The sequence below is a fragment of the Odocoileus virginianus genome, chromosome 3, assembly GCF_023699985.2.
Source record: "Odocoileus virginianus isolate 20LAN1187 ecotype Illinois chromosome 3, Ovbor_1.2, whole genome shotgun sequence".
Taxonomy (NCBI): Eukaryota; Metazoa; Chordata; class Mammalia; order Artiodactyla; family Cervidae; genus Odocoileus; species Odocoileus virginianus.
In genome coordinates, this window is record NC_069676.1 from 42,334,784 (window position 1) to 42,351,450 (window position 16,667).

General features: G+C 48.8%; 1 non-coding gene across 1 annotated transcript; it reads right to left on the reverse strand.

The window, feature by feature from the left end:
• Positions 1–15,950: 15,950 nt before the first annotated feature.
• Positions 15,951–16,022, reverse strand: TRNAS-AGA (transfer RNA serine (anticodon AGA)). Its single transcript has one exon. It is a non-coding gene; the product is annotated as a tRNA-Ser (tRNA).
• Positions 16,023–16,667: the final 645 nt, after the last annotated feature.

Consider the following 16,667-nt stretch of genomic DNA (forward strand, 5'->3'; position numbering starts at 1 on the left):
GGTACATATACACCATGGAATATTACTTAGCCATTAAAAAGAATTCATTTGAATCAGTTCTAATGAGATGGGTGAAATTGGAGCCCATTATACAGAGCGAAGTAAGCCAGAAAGATAAAGACCATTACAGTATACTAACACATATATATGGAATTTAGAAAGATGGTAATGATAACCCTATATGCAAAAAAAGAAAAAGAGACTCAGATGTATAGAACAGACTTGTGGACTCTGTGGGAGAAGGCGAGGGTGGGATGTTTCAAGAGAACAGCATCGAAACATGTATATCTAGGGTGAAACAGATCACCAGCCCAGGTTGGATGCATGAGACAAGTGCTCGGGCCTGGTGCACTGGGAAGACAAGAGGGATGGGGTGGAGAGGGAGGTGGGAGGGGAGACCGGGATGGGGAATACATGTAGATCCATGGCTAATTCATTTCAATGTATGACGAAAACCACTGCAATGTTGTAAAGTAATTAGCCTCCAACTAATAAAAATAAATGAAAAAAAAAAAAAGATCCCATGTCTGAGTCTGTAATGAAAGGACTATGGCTTCCATCTTGAGTCTTTTCTCCCCTCAATCTCTCTCTCATCCCTCACTCTGGGGTAAACCAGCTGCCACATTGTAAACAGCCCTACAGAGAGGGGACTGGTGCCTCCAACCAGCAGCCAGTGTACCCAAGGGCTTCACCCGTCATGTGAGCAAGTTGGCAAGTGGACCTGCCCCAGTCAAGCCTTGGGATAACAACAGCCCCACTCAACACCTCAACAAGAGTCTCATGAGAGATCTTGAGCCAGAACCACCCAGCTAAGCATCTCCCAGATTCCTGACACAGAAACTGCGATATATTAATAATAAATGTATCTTGTTTTAACCTATAATGTGTTATAGAGCAATAAATAACAATATAGCATGGGCAGCAATGAGTTTCTGAGCCCTGTAGACTATAGGGTTGCTGTGAGAACTCACTAGGCTAATGCAGGGAGAACTCTTAGCATGGAGTATGGCACATGGCAAGTGCTTATGAACATTACTAATTATAATAAAGAATAGCACTTTCCACCAGTGCCCCCAAAGGAGTAGGTCTGCTGGTTTTATTTTAGGCAGGTGGCCAGCTACAGGGAGAGAGACTCAAGGACACCTGTATTATTTTCCTGCCACAAATCTAGTGACTTTTAAATAACACAGATTTATCACCTTACTGTTTGGGAAGTCAGAAGTCCAAAGTGATAATGTTAGTTGCTCAGTTGTGTCCAACTCCTTGCAACCCCATGGACTATAGCCCACCAGGCTCCTCTGTCCATGGAATTCTCCAGGCAAGAATACTGGAGTGGGTAGCCATTCCCTTCTCCAGGGGATCTTCCCAACCCAGGGATCGAACCCCGATCTCCCACATGGCAGGCAGATTCTTTACCATCTGAGCCACAGGGAAACCCCAGAAGTTCAAAATGGGTCATAAAAAAATAAAATCAAGGTATTGGCAGGGCTGTGTTCCGCTGGAGGTGAGGAGAACTATCCCTTGCCTCCTCCAGTGTCTGGAGGCTGTCCTCATTCCCCAACTCATGGTGGCATCACTCTAAACCCTGCTTATATCATCACACCTCCTTCTCTGACTCTGATGCCTGCCTCTCTCTTAAAAGAACACTTGTGATTCCATTAGGCCCACCTGGAAAATCCAGGCTAACCTTTGTAACTCGGGATCCTTAACATTATCACACCTGCAAAGTCCCTTTGGCCAGGTAAGGGAACACAGTCACAGATTCCGGGGGTCAGGACAAGGACATCTTGGGGGCCATGACCTGGCCTACCACGTGGTTCCCCCTCATTCCCTTCTCCAGGCAAAGCAAGCCCAGTTCCATCAGCTTTTCCTCCACCAAGGGCCTCTATCCCACTCCTCTCCATGCCCTCCACGTCCCTGTCACCTGATTCTTTAAAAATCAGGTTGAGATGGAAAATCTTGACACTGTATTCCTACAGGACTGAATTTAATAAGTGAAGACTTTGGTTCTCACACATGTCGCAACACTTCAGGAAAACAAACAACATCCCCTCCCCTTCCCTGCTAACACTGTTATCAGCATGAAAATTCCTGCTTCCTATTCAAGCTGCTGCAAAAGTCGCTCACATGAGAAAAGGTGAATTATTCACTGCAGTGTTTAGCCTGCATTTAATATTTGATCAATTAGCATTCTTTGATCCATGTCCTAACAGTGGGACGTCCCTGGCTCTGTGGCTGAATGAGCTAGGCTTGCTGTTTCCATGGGGGGGGGGGGAGGGCATCATACAAGGGGAGAGAGGCTCACACACATGACCTGCATCTGAAACACAAGCAGCCTAAGCCTGCGCTGTAGAGAAGGGGAGGTCGGTGTGAAGCTGGAATTGGGGCAGGAGTTCATAGATTAGCAGGGTGGGAATCCCCCACCCTGGCCCAGCTGAGTGCCCATGAGGGGTCCTGTGTCCCTGATCATCTTGCATCATTGCCACCACCCCTACTTGACTTTAGGCAGCACTACACCTGACCTGGCGGCTCAGCGGTAGAAAATCCATGGGCAGTGCGGGAGACCCGGATTTGATCCTGGGTTGGGAAGATCCCCTGGAGTATCGAATGGCTACCCACTCCGGTATTCTTGCCTGGAGAATCCCATGGACAGAGGAGCCTGGTGGGCTACAATCCGTGGGATTGCAAAGAGTCAGACACAACTGAGCCACTGACCCACAACCCATGACCAGCATAACAAAGGAACAAGTGACCCAAACCTGGGGGATTCCATGGAGCCTCCACTTCCATATCGCTGTAGATTGGAACTTGGGAGCAGGCCTTGCCCTTCAGCACCTGCTGTGCAGGGACTGTGAAGGGACTTAAGATGGTGAGTTAAATGCTCTTTGTTCTAAAAAGGGGGTTAATTCATCACTGTCACGTGGATTGCCTCCTGCTTTGCCAGTTTGTCACTTGTGTGAACTAGAATCTCAAATTTTTGGTTTCCGAAATGGGAATATGGCAAAAAGAGGAAGGCTGCTTCCTGATTCATTAGGGAGAAGCCTAGACAGGGCACAGACACAGACAGACACAAGTGCACACACATGTATATACACACACATATATACATAGACACATATACACATGTATATATATACACACACACATGTATATATGCACACATGCATACACACACACACACTTCAGGAATCTCTCCAGCCAAGCACAGCCCATCCTGGGAGCTGAGGGCAGGTAAAGGGCTACAAATAGTCTCTCTCCCAGGCTCCCCCAGCTTCCAGATGGGGCTGGACAGGGGTGCGGCTTGTGGCCACATGTGGCCCGGGACCAACCACAATTTATTCACCTCTTCCTCCCCTCTTTCTGAACGATACCACAAGTCAGCTGTGCTGCTTAACACTTGACAAGTGGTACCTGTGAGTCAGAAGGAGAATTTAAGTTTCTGCACCTTTCCCCCATGAAGTGATTCTGTGTATCCGTTTACTCGTCCCAAACTGTGAAGGAACAGAGGCTTTTATCAGTCGGGTATTATTAAACACCATCATCAGCCACCTCCCGCGTCCGTCATTGATTGAGATAAATGACACTATTTTTTCTTTTTAAAAAAAATCTATGCTTAATGAAGTCTCTTTCGTGCCACAATCTAAGCAGTGAGATAAATGAGAAACAATTTCTTGGTATCCATTATTTTAAATTACAGATATCAACCCTGATGCTGTTTTCAAGGTTTATTGAATTTTCATAGACTATCATCAGCTTCTACATTCTACACATGTAATAGAAACCTGAACTCAGAGAGGTATTATGGCTTCCTTTTAAAGCCTCAATGAGAATGGGACTCATCCCCCAGCTTCCCTCAAGAAACCTTCTAGAAAGTTCCAGGTTCTCTAGGCCAGACTAAGGGGAGGGAGAAGAGGAATTCAGCAGGAGGTAAGACAAGAAGAGGCAGGGGAACCAGCAAGGGGGGCTCTGGATGTGCATCTATTTCCCTCCACTGAACGGGCAGCCGCCTCCCTGGCACACGAGCCTGTCCCCGTCTTCAGTCTCCCCACAGCCAAGGAGCCAAGGCTGGGCCAGCATCATTCTCGGTACCTGGCTGCCCAACTCACTTCTGGGTTCCCGTCTCCCCTTTCTGACAAATCCCACAGACAAGCGGGGCTCGACTGCAGCCTGGGTAAACCCTTAGCAAGAAGGTCACGTGATGCAATAACCCCCTCACAGGAGCCCCTCCCCAAACCCACTCCCGGGAAGGTCTCTTCAGGCTCATGTGACCGACTCTCCTGCTGCTGATCGCAGCTGACCAGGCACATCCTAAGCATTCTGCACTCTGACCCCCAGGGCTCACTGGTAGGCCAGCAGAAGCTTCTGGGTCACCAAGGAAGGTAATTGCAGAAGTTATCACTCTCCCTATAACTAAAGCCCAGAGAGGTTAGGCTGACCCACTGCAGCCACACAGCAAGAACACTGACAGCTTCCATGGACTGGATTTCAAATCAGTGAAGGAGGTTGAGAAGGTCCAGGCCCACCTACTACGGAGCAAGCTCTGTTCACGACTCTGAAGACTGCAAGCTGCCACAGCCTGTGGAGGCCTGTGTGTGAGTGCGTCTGTCCGTCTGCATGAACGCATGTGTGTACACACCCGTGGGCATGCTCTCACGTTTAGTGGGCAATTTAGTGAGTACTCTGTGTGTGTCAGACCCTGAGCGAGCCCAGGGGGGTCAGCAAGGAACACAGGCGGTGCCAGTCCCCACAAAGCTGAGGGTCTGGGACGGGTGGACAAGAGGAAGCAAGACAAGATGCAGGAGAGCCAGCAGGAGACGAGGCACGGTCACACTTTGTGCTTGAGGAGGGAATATTTCTGGAGGCATGGGCAGTGTTTAAAGAGGACATAGGAACCACCTCTAGGCCTAAAGGGCCAAAGGGAAAGGGAAGTTTCTGGACAAATGAGATGATGTGCCTGTGGAGAGGACCACCAACGGCAACTGAGGCCTTTAGCGAAGGGACTCAGCCAGCCCACGGAGACCAGGTGGGGGAGGGGGCCAGAAGAATGAAAACACCAAGCTCACTTTCCTCCCGCCCTCCCACCTCCTGCCTGAACCCCAGCGAATGAACTCAACAGGAAGCCAGAGGCGAGGGAGGCTGCTGGGGGTGCCCACACAGTCAGCTCCTGGCTCCGAGGTGGACGGACCAAGACTATCTGGGGAACGAGCGGACAGATTGTAAAGACCATGTAAAGACCGATTGTCACTTGTGCTCAGGAGGAAGCATGTGGTGTGCAGCATGAGGATGAATGGGTGAGAGTGCTGGGAAGGTCTTCTTGAAGAGTGACTTTTTCAGGAGAAAGGATGAGCAGGGATGCACTTAGGTACTCAGAGGCTGGTGTGTGGTGCGTGAGAAAGCCCAGGGCTGGAGATGATGCTGAGAGGCTGGGATGCCGGCACCTGAAGGCCCAGGAGACCATGGTCAGAGTCTGGGCATCACTCTAAAGGGGATCAGGGCCCACTGACAGATTTTAGTAGAGTGACTGGAAAGGGTAACACCCACAAAGATATGAATGGAATAGGAGACAAATAGCATCAAAATCTGAGAAGCTGAGAAGCAGATGGCTGAAGGCGGCTGGGCAGAGGAGAACAGAGGAAACAAAGACCCAGCTAGAAGTGATGGATCAACACCTCCTCCACCATCAGGGCCCTCTGAGAGTGGGCTCAAAGAAGACAGACTGCCTGCGAATCTATATAAGATGCATACAGACCCCCAGGGCCCTCCCCTCCTGGAACAGCCAGGAGCAGCAGCCCCCGGCACATGCAGAAGGCAGGAGGCTTGTTCCCTGGAGAGATTGGTCCCGAGGGGCTGCCCTCTAGGACCCCAGACCCCACTGAAAATGAATGAGAGTCCACCTACCCAATGGCACGAAGCCCACTCCCTTCCCCTGCCTGGTCTGAGAACACTGGTATCCCGGCTCAGAGGGAAATTATCACAAGAAAAGAGGCTTGCAGATATTCATGGGTTAACTAGTGTTTCCCCCAAATTCATGGCTACCCAGAACCTCAGAATGCGATCTTATTTGGGAATAGGGCCCATGCAGAAGCAATTAAGGTAAGAATCAAGATGAGACCCTACTGTGTGAGAAGGGCCCTGAATCCAACGAGAATTTCCTCAAAAAGACAGAAAAGGACCCCCAGAGACATGAGGACGACGGAGACTGGAGTTGGGCAGCCACAAGCCAAGGAACTCAGGGGCCATCCAGAAGTTGGAGCAGGCGAGAAGCCTAGAGCCTGCCAGGGAGCATGGCCCTGCCAACCGCACCTTGATTTCAGACTTGCGACCTCCAGCACCCTTCATGGCAACTGGCTGCAGCATCCTAAGGAAACAAACGCACCCCTCGATTCCACTTACCCTCAGAGAAGCTGACTGTTTGGCAACACACACACACACACTCACACACACACTTCCATCCCGCTGTTTAGTGCCTCACTCTTAAATATGTACACAGCTCTGCAGGTCTCCTGGACACAGGGCTTTAATTTCACTGGTCTCCTAGAATACCAGGAGCCTCTGACCCTTTCCCAGGGCAAGCAGAGCACAGAGTTCCAGCAGCTCGGAAGCTGATAAGCTACTCGCTAAGCTTTGTTCCGTCTTGCTAAGCTACTGCCACAGCATTCTGCTCCACCTCCCCTCACCCCAGAAAAGGGAGACAGCATGAGCCCTCACAAGCAGCGTACGCCCATTCTCCCTGCCTCCCTCCTTCCCCTCGTAGCCAGGTCAGAGCCCAGCTAATCACAGCAGCCCACCCAATCACAGCAGCCCACCCAATGGGTGTCACCCCACACTGGCGTGTGTCCCAGAGCACAGCTCCCCACAACCACAAGCACACGCTGGCAAGTGCTGTTGAAGGACACGGAGACCACGCCCTGTGGGTCAGCAGGGCCTGCAGCCGTGAGCTCACCCCTGGGGATGCACCCATATACTCTCTCTGGGACCTGGTGAACGGGGAGGGTGGCAGAGACTTGGAGAGGCCCACGGTGCCCAGCACTCAGCGTCAGGGTCACAGCTGGGGAGCTCTGGAGACCTGAGGATCCTCCCCAACTCACTCCCCATTTACAGATGGAGAAACCGAGGTCCAGAGAGAAAAGAGGGTTTGCATACATTTACAACACACTGTGTTCAATCAGCCACTCATTTAGTCAGCAAGCATTTATTGAGCTCCTACTGTTGTCAGGTCCCGAACTAGACTATAATGATATAAAGACGAATAGAATAAAATACGCACTCACAAAGAGCCCAGGGTCACCCCGGAGAAAAGACTGCCAAGCGGCAGCAAGCACAGCCCTCCAGAGAACTAGCATTTATCCTCCAAGCATTCGAGCTTTGTGCCAGGACCCCCACCCAGCCTCATCTCCTGCACAACACCCCCACCAACTCTGTCAGCCCCAAATTGTCAGAATGCTTTCTCTCCCACCTCATCCATTCACACTCAAACATCATCTCAGGCCCCAGGCAAGACCCTGGAGACACAGAGACAAAAAAAGAAAAGAAAAATGATAGTTCCCCATCCTCAAGGGACTCAACCATAGTGAAGGGGAGAGAGGGGTGCCAACAGCCTGATGCATGGGTGACCAGGTGAGCTCTGGGTCCAGAATGACCAGGGCCCCTCCGCACTGGAGAACCAGGGGAGACCCCCTGACACAGGGCTTGATGACAAAGAAGGGTCTGAAGGCAGAGGAAAGGCCTGGGGTCTGAGAGAGCTGGGCAACCACCCAGAGGGGTGAGAGGGAGAAAAGTGGGCAGAGTCTGAGCAGAAGGGCCTTGAGTGCCCCGTGGGGAGCCTAGACCCTGTCACTCGGACAAAGATCACTGGTCCCAGTTGTGTCCTCACTGCCCACAGCTGGTGACTGCCTGCTACTCTGTTCTCTTTGCAAACTCCCTTGCTCACCCAGAGCTCCTTACCTGTTCCCTTGCATAGTACAAGGTGGCTGTTTTTCTTTTTTCTCTCCCTGAACAGTTCTGGGAACTTTTCTGACTTCAGCTCCAAGAGGAAAATTACCTACACTGGCATTAACAAGACTCGGGGTGCTCAGCTCAGATCTGTGAGCAAAGACCAGAGGCCTCCCCACTGTGCCCCTCGAAACACTTCACAGGCACGCAGGCAGGGGTGGGCAGGGGCGCCTTCGTGGTGCAGACTCGAGAGTTTGTGGAACCTGAGGGAGGACTCCCACACAGATGCAGCCTCAGAAGAGAAGGCGGCAGCACAGTGCGTGGGCTGCCTGGGTCCAGAGGCTGCCAGGTCCAGGGCTCCCCCAGAGAACTCGAGTCCAACCCCAAATGAGGGAGCACGACGGGCTCTAGAGCAGCCCCTGGTCCTGCTGGGAGACTGACGCTATACTCCTGTGTACTGCTCTGCCTTCCAGGGTAAGGGCTGACGTCTCTTTCATTATCTGCTGGGCGAGAGGCCAGCTGGCATCAAGCTTCAGCCTGGAGCCCCATGCCCCTCAAGCAGTTCTTGGGCCACCTCAGCAGGCCAGGAGGGGGCAGTCCTGGCCTCAGGGGTCTGTACATTTCTGCTCTTGTGGTGCCACCCCATGTGGGCCCAGCCTGCCCAGATCCCCATGCAGAGAGCAGAGAAGCATGTGCAGACACCTCACTCTGGCAGCCTAGATCCTTGTGATCTGGCCCCAAAGGCACTGCCCCTCTTGTACTCCACAGTTCAGATAGGGTGGGCACCCCTAACGTACGTATTTCCACCTCTAAGCCTTCGCCCTTGCTACTGCATCCACCTAGGCTGCCTCGCCACCTTCTGCTCATCAACACTCCCCAGACACCATGGATGCTGCCACTCAGCTCCAGCCCCCACTCCCGGTCCCTGATGTCCCCATGACCCCCAACCTTAATTCTCTGCAGGTCATCAACATCAGAGCTTGCTATGGCCCAGGCTCTGTGCTTGGCCTGGAGACCCAAAGACTTAGAGAAGAGACTCCTAACGTGGTCTGTGAACCACAGCATCCAACACAATGATTCCATTTCCTCCACTGGGCTGTGAGCTCCTCCCTGATCAGCACACAAGGCCACCCTTAGAGAAATGCCCGTCTGCTGATGAGCAGGTGAAACCTGGCCACAGCTTCATTGTCCGCAGCAGCACTGCCATCTGCAGAGACACAGCTTTGTGGATGAGGAACGGCCCTTTGAGAAAGGGAAAGGGGGAGTCTGGGAGAACAGCTCCCAGGTTCTCTTCCAAGACAAAAAAAATGGAAAAGGGATTTGGGCTAGGGTTCCCCAGGGGTCTGGAAGCCTGAGGTCTCATCAAGCCAGGTGCCTCCCTGCCCCACCTGGGCCCCTGGCCTACATACCCCTAATCTCACACCTGCTTCCAGCCTCGCTAATGCCCCTCCACTTCACATCTTACCTCACCCCCTCCAGTCATCTCCACAAGCTTCCTCAGTGCAGGCAGATCACCCTCCTCCGTCCTCGCCTCAGGCGCTCCAGGACCACAGTCCTGCCCTTGGGTCAGCCTGAGCCTGGGTTCCTTCTCCTGCCGGAGGCCTCCAGCGGTAGCCCAGGCCCGGGGAGCAGGGCTTGCCGGGTTCCCGACTGACACCTCGCTTATCCCCGCCTCTCTGGCTATCTCTCCTGCAGCTCCAGCACCGGGGGTGATCCAAATGGCTGAGGCCTGTAAGCGTGCCAGGCTCCATGCCCGCTACAGAGGCGCCAGCGGGAACCACACACCCTGTTCCCTGTCCTCCTGGAGCTGACAGTCTAGCGAGGAAGATAGCCACAGAACAGGAAGAGGTCAGAGCCGCCCCCACTCTACCCATCCTGGGGAAGGCAGCACCTCACTGAATACCAGCTTCCCTAGCTTCCCCGACAGGCTGCAGTCCCACTCCCAACCCCAGGCTCCTCCCCAGCTGGGGCTCTGGCAATTGTGTGTGTACACTAGCTGCCTGTGTTTTCCAAGAATTTCTTTCAACTTTGCAAAATAATAAAGTCTCTGACATAAAAAGAGAGAGCCCGTCGGCTGCAATCTGCTATTATATTTTTACTGGGACCCTCCGTTGAGCGAGAGTGTAATCTGTAAGATAATATAAGTGCTAATAATATTTTCCAGGGAAGAATTTCTCACTGTTACAAACACAAACTGCTATTAGGGGGTATATTTGTTAGCATTGATGAGACATAGATTACCCAGCTTCTGCAGCTAGATGGGAACAGACTGATTTTTTACCCTCTAAACTGCTCAGCCTTTGAAAAAAATTAGCATAATGTGCTGAATGTTCTACATAGTTCTAAGTTAGTCTTAAAAACTCCTTTGTGATTCCTCTCCCATTAAGGACTTTAAATATCTTTATTCTCTTTTAATAGAGCAATGCATCATTGTATTCCACTAAAAGGTAAGTAATATAGATAAATTAGACTGGGGGACATGTTACATAAAGAGGAATACTCCATCAGAATTGATAGGCTAATACCATGCCTGGCACTTAGTAGGTGCTTAACAAATGGGTACTAGGTTAGTTAATTGAATGTCATTCCCTAACATTTACAAAATAAAGATTTTCAATATCATTTAAAGTATGTTTTAAGTAAGAAATGCTCAGTCATCATTTTCGGTGTAATTCTGACATTGGGTAGATTCTGAGTCTCTCCTGACAGATTGCCTCACAGACACTGACTGCAGACTTTGACAGAGCACCACCTACTGCCTGAGCCTTGCCTTTCCTGCTCACCAGCTCCCAGACCATCTCGAAGCCCCACAAGGAAGCCCAGAAAATAGTCCTCAAGCATTCAGCTAGGCCCCAGGGAAATACACAAGCTAGAACATATCCTGCTCTGGGGTGTTCCTTCTACAGGAGAAAAGACCAGAGAGACAGGGCTAAAGAGGGTGACACCCACCCCAAGAAGGGTCATAGGAGAGAAGCCCTCACTGGTTGCAGGAACTCCCCAAAAATGCCCTTCCCATAAGGTCATGCTCCTTCATCTACCTGGACGCCTTCACACACACCTAGCATGGCCACCAGGTCCCCCATGGTCCTGACATCTCCCAGGAGGGCACTGGAGATGGCTGGTCACTCAAGACCTGAGCACTGGCCATTGAGGAAACACCAGATGCAGGAAAACTCACAACATGCAAACAAAGGCTTTAGCAGGCTCTTGACTCAGGGCTGCACTCTGCAAGGCAAACAGGTTGTATTGCCATGTCTGCAGAGATGCAATTAATTATTGATCCCTGTGCAAAATGGGCATTGATAAATCAATACAGAGCTGATGCCCCAGATAAACAGTGCATATCATCAGGAGGCACGGCATGTGTAAATGACTCGATACAGATTGTTATCAAGGGAAATTCTGTCTCAATATGGCCAAAAAAGCCAACACTGTTAGGATATGTAGCAGTGCCTTTTGCACTAATGTATTGCTGTTTTCTCATTCAATCAGCAAGCATAGATGGATCATTTTTTCTCAAGTCCCTGGCTGTGCACTGGGTCTGGAGGACACAGCATCAATTGAGCCCCCTCCCCTGCCAACCCCCAGGAGCTCAGGACCCAAAGCAGAGCTCATGAAATATTCTTCCCTGCCCTCTGGGGGACAGGAGACCTCAGCCAGGACAGGCCTCTGCAGAGTAGCTCCCTGTGGGCCAGGCCCTGGCCTCTCAACTTCCCCACAGCCACTGAGGCAAGAGCTCCCGACCTGGTTTTACAATTGTGAAATCTGAGGCTTAGAAAGCTTCAATGATCACATAGCTAGTAAGGGGCAGAAAGGGATTTGAACCCAGGGCTGCCCAGTTCTGAAGCCTAGACTCTTCTCTGACCTGGCTTATGCAACCAGTATCTCAGATCTGATCAAGAGATCAGGCTATTTGCTCAACAAAGACCATCCTCTCACCCCAGGCAGCCTACCAGCATCAGCCTCATGAGAACAGGGACTCCTAGAAGCAACCTTCTGGACTTTGGATGCACAGGTCTGAGGTTATGCCCTCTAGCAAGTGGTGGACCAGGAACTTCCCCAACACTGCTGGGTGCCTACCCCATAGCATTAACCCCACCTCCCCAACTAACAGAATCCAGAGCTGTCCAGGCATCCCTGTGGTGGGAAAAGCCACCCCATCCCAGCCCCAGCACAGGATGTTAGTCTGGATTCATTTAAACCAATTAGAGCCATTTCATGCCTTCTGCCAATGACTGCCTTAGGAAGTAGCACATTACAAAATTGCGGCCAAGGAGAACTTGCTCAGAAGAACAATCTGCTGTAGAAGCTGGAATGATTTCTCAGCTCTTAAATAGAGACACAAGGGCCATTTTTCACCTCTCATATTGGCAAAAATTGAAAGGTTGAGAAGATACCCTATGGGTTGCAGGAAAGCAGCCCTTCATACATCGCTGATGGGAAAATAACCTAGTACAACCCCAGGAAGGGCAATTGCAACATCTGTCAAGGTCACAAACACATACCCCTTTGCCTGAGCAATGTCACTTCTAGGAATTTATCCTCTAGGAAAACTAACAGATTTTTCAGAATTTATTATAATAGCAAATATGGGAAACAACCTAAATATCTATCAAAAGATGACTGGTTAAACAAGTTAGGTTACATGCATATAATGCAATAAAAATATAGCTATAAACCAATGATAAGGATGCGCTTTATGTACCAAAATATTCTGACAAGTGAAAAAAAAAAGCAATGTCAGAAAAGGATTACAGTATACTATTACTTTGGAAAAGTGAGAATGAGGTAGGTAAAACTATATGTTCATATTTGCTTGTAACAAAGAGATTCTGGAAGAATAATACTGAGCAGGACTCTAAGGGGTTCCTGGGGAGGGTAGCCTTTCTATGTACCCTGTTTCTAGTTTATAGGGATGAGACTCCAGCATCCATGACCTTCTCTGAGTACCAAACGGCACATTTAAACAGTTGCTAATAAGGGAAGGGAAGGGTTGCAAAGACAATGGAGAAGCTGCCAAGGAACAAGAGCACAGCCTTGGGGCACAGCCCTGGTTCCACCTCAAGGGATACACAGAACAGTATCTTTGAGCTCTTTACAGAACTAAAATCCCCAACAAATGGGGTATGCCAGCAATCTTCATTCAGGAGAATGAGGCCAGAGTCTTCATACCTGAGACCAGATTAAAGGAACCAGAAAAACTTCATCAAGAAATTACCTGAGACCAGATTAAAGGAGAGCAGGCCCCACACACATATGGCCACCTGATATGAACAGCCGACTCATTGGAAAAGACCTTGATGCTGGGAAAGATTGAGGGCAAGAGGAGAAGGGGGCGGCAGAGGGTGAGATGGTTGGATAGCGTCACTGACTCAATGGAAATAAATTGGAGAAAACCCTGGGAGATAGTGAAGGACAGAGAAGCCTGGTGTGCTGCAGTCCATGGGGTTGCAGTCAGACACGACTTTAGCAACTGAACAACAACTTTTAAGCCCTTGCTATAAAGCTCCTCACCAAATCCTCCCAGGTTGGGACACACAGCTTTCAGGGGCAGGAGCCCTCTGTGGCCCCCTTTGCCTGGCAAAGTAATAAATCTAGTCTTTCTACTTCACCCAAAACTCTGTCTCTGAGTTTCAATTTGGCACCAGTGCACAGAGGCCAAGTGTTAGGCATCAGGAATAAATAAGAAAGTCCTATTAATGTGTTCTCACCACTTTAATGGCAGAAAGCAAGGAGGAACTAAAGAACTTCTTGATGAGATGAAAGAGGAGAGTGAAAAAGCCAGCTTAAAACTAAATATTAAATAAAACTAAGATCATGGCATCCAGTCCCATTATGTCATGGCAAATAGAAGGGGAAAAGGCGGAAGTAGTGACAGATTTCATCTTCTTGGGCTCTAAAATTACTGCGGATGGTGATTGCAATCATGAAATCAGAAGACGATTGCTTCTTGGCAGGAAAGTTATGACAAACCTAGACAGTGTGTTGAAAAGCAGAGACATTACTCTGCCGACAAAGGTCCATATGGTCAAGGCTGTGGTCTTCCCGGTGGTCACACACGGTTGTGAGAGCTGGACTGTAAAGAAGGCAGAGTGACAAAGAATTGATACCTTTGAACTGTAGTGCTGGAGAAGACTCCTGAGAGTCCCTTGGGCAGCAAGGAGATCAAACCAGTCAATCTTAAGGGAAATCAACCCTGAACACTCATTGGAAGGATTGATGCTGAGGCTGAAACTCCAATATTTTGGTAACCTGATACAAACAGATGACTCATTGAAAAAGTCCCTGATGCAGGGAAAGATTGAGGGCAGAAGGAAAAGAGAGTGTCAGAGGATGAGATGGCTGGATGTCATCACCGATGCAATGAACATGAACTTGGGCAAACTTCAGGGGATGGTAAGGGACAGGGAAGACTGGCAAGCTGCAGTCCATGGGGTTGCAAAGAGTTGGACATGACTGGGTGACTGAACAACAATAGTAGTGAGAAGAGAGGATAGGAGTAAATAGGGAGACTTTTATTCCTTACATTTTAAGTATTTTAGATTGCTAACCTGCAGATGTAACACCTATTCAAGCAATTTGCTATGGTCTGAATATTTGTGTCTCCCTCCCAAATTCATATGTTGTAATTCTAAACCCTAAGGTAGTGGGGTTATTAGGACATGGGGCCTTTGGTGGGGGTGGGGTGGGGGGTGCGGGGGGTGAATAGGTCATGAGGATAGAGCCCTCATGAATGGGATTAGTGCCTTTATAAAAGAAGTTCCAGAGAGATCCCTAGCCCATTCAGCCCTGTGAGGAAACTGCAAGAAGACAGCAATCTAATAAAGCAAAAAGCCTTCACCAAACATGGTATCTGCCAGAACCATGATTCTGGACTTCCTAGCCTCCAGAACTGTGAGAAATAAATATTTGCTCTTTATAAGACACCCAGGCTATGGTATTTTATTATAGCAGCCTGAACAGACTAAGACATGAGTTTACATTTTCAAAGAGAGTAAAACAATGAAGGGATGCCATCTTCTCTTCTTGTGGACATTTATGTCCAAGGACATGGTGGCCAGTTGTAATCATGGCAGCCATTTTGTGACCATGAAGGGCACTCAACTAAAGCAGAGTGGAAAAATGGAAAGAACCTGTGCCCTCAATGACACTGCTGCACTGCTAAATTAATGGACAGAGGAGCCTGGCGGGCTGCAGTCCATGGGGTTACAAAGAGTCGGACATGACTGAGCTCATACACAGGCTCCTGGCTGCAGTCATGGATCTACCTTACCCCAGAGCTTATTATTAAATGAGATAAATCCCTTTACACTTTAAACTGTTTGGGTTGGGTTTTCTGGCATAGGACAACATGCCAGCCAGATGACAGAGCCATCTTCTGTCTGCTATCCTAGTGAGAACATTTAACAAACGCTGCCCATGCTTCCATCATAAAGAAAAAACTCAGGAATTCAGGGTAAACATGGAGGACTAAACATGCACACTATTTCTGCTACTCACCAAAAGAAAACAGCCCCCCTCACCAAAAAAAAAAAAGCAGTGAAGGTCTAAAAGTGACAGGAAACCACAAGGACAAAGAGAAGATGACAGAAGACAAGTCCTATCAACAACAATTTGGAAGCTGGACAAGCAGATGTGCAAAAGCCAGCTGCAGAGAAAGCTGAAACTTAAACTTGCTTTTAGATGAGCAAACCCATTCAGAACCCTGAAAAGTCTAGGAATTGAGAAAGCAACAAATACTACTTCAGAGGGCAGAGGCATAGATGGGGCTAAAAACAGGAGGACTTATGGAAAGTCCACAGGAGAACGAGGAATCCTACCCCCATCTCCCAGCAAGATGACCACCCTACCATCATCATGAAAATAGATGGGAGGCCAGCTCTCTGGAGAGTTTGGGTCAAAGGGTTTCTGCACTCAAGGGTAGCAGACACAGCTGAGCATGAGGCCATATTTACTGTTCATGGGATTTTCCATGCAAGAGTACTGGAGTAGGTTGCCATTTCCTTCTTCAGAGGATCTGTCCAACCCAGGGATTGAACCTGGGTCTCCTGCATTCTAGGCAGATGCTTTACCATCTGAGCCACCAGGAAAGTCATTTATAACAGGCAGAATAAGGGTAATCCTATAAGCTGAACAGTGAAGACTCATGCCACCTTCTCCCACTGAACTTCTGGAACATTCTTACCCAGACCTATACCCCACCTCTGATCCTTCTAACTGCAGGGTCAGAGCAAGCAAGAGATAAAAGAATTCCAAAGGAAATAGAGATTGCAGGAAATAGAAGAAAAGAGAAAAGGCCATAATGTTTGTATTTTAATTTTTTTTCCATTTATTTTTATTAGCTGGAGGCTAATTACTTTACAATATTGTAGTGGTTTTTGCCATACATTGACATGAATCAGCCATGGATTTTAAAACCTCAGAAAAATTAGAAGATATTTCATCTCATAAAGTAAGAACAAAAGAGCTATAAAATTAAGTATTCAGAAAATAAGAAAAAATGGAAATTAAAAATCTAAGAACAGAGTTTTTAGTCAACAAGGTATGTGAAAAATAAAATAGAAATTTCCATTAAAACTAGGGGAAAAGGTAGAAAATGAGAAAGATAAGAAAATCCAAGGATTAACCTGAGAGGTCCATTATTCAACTAATAGGAGTTACAGAAAAAGAAAACTGGAAAACAGAGAGGATGCAATAATCAAAAACTAATGTTAAATACCATTCCTGTACTGAAA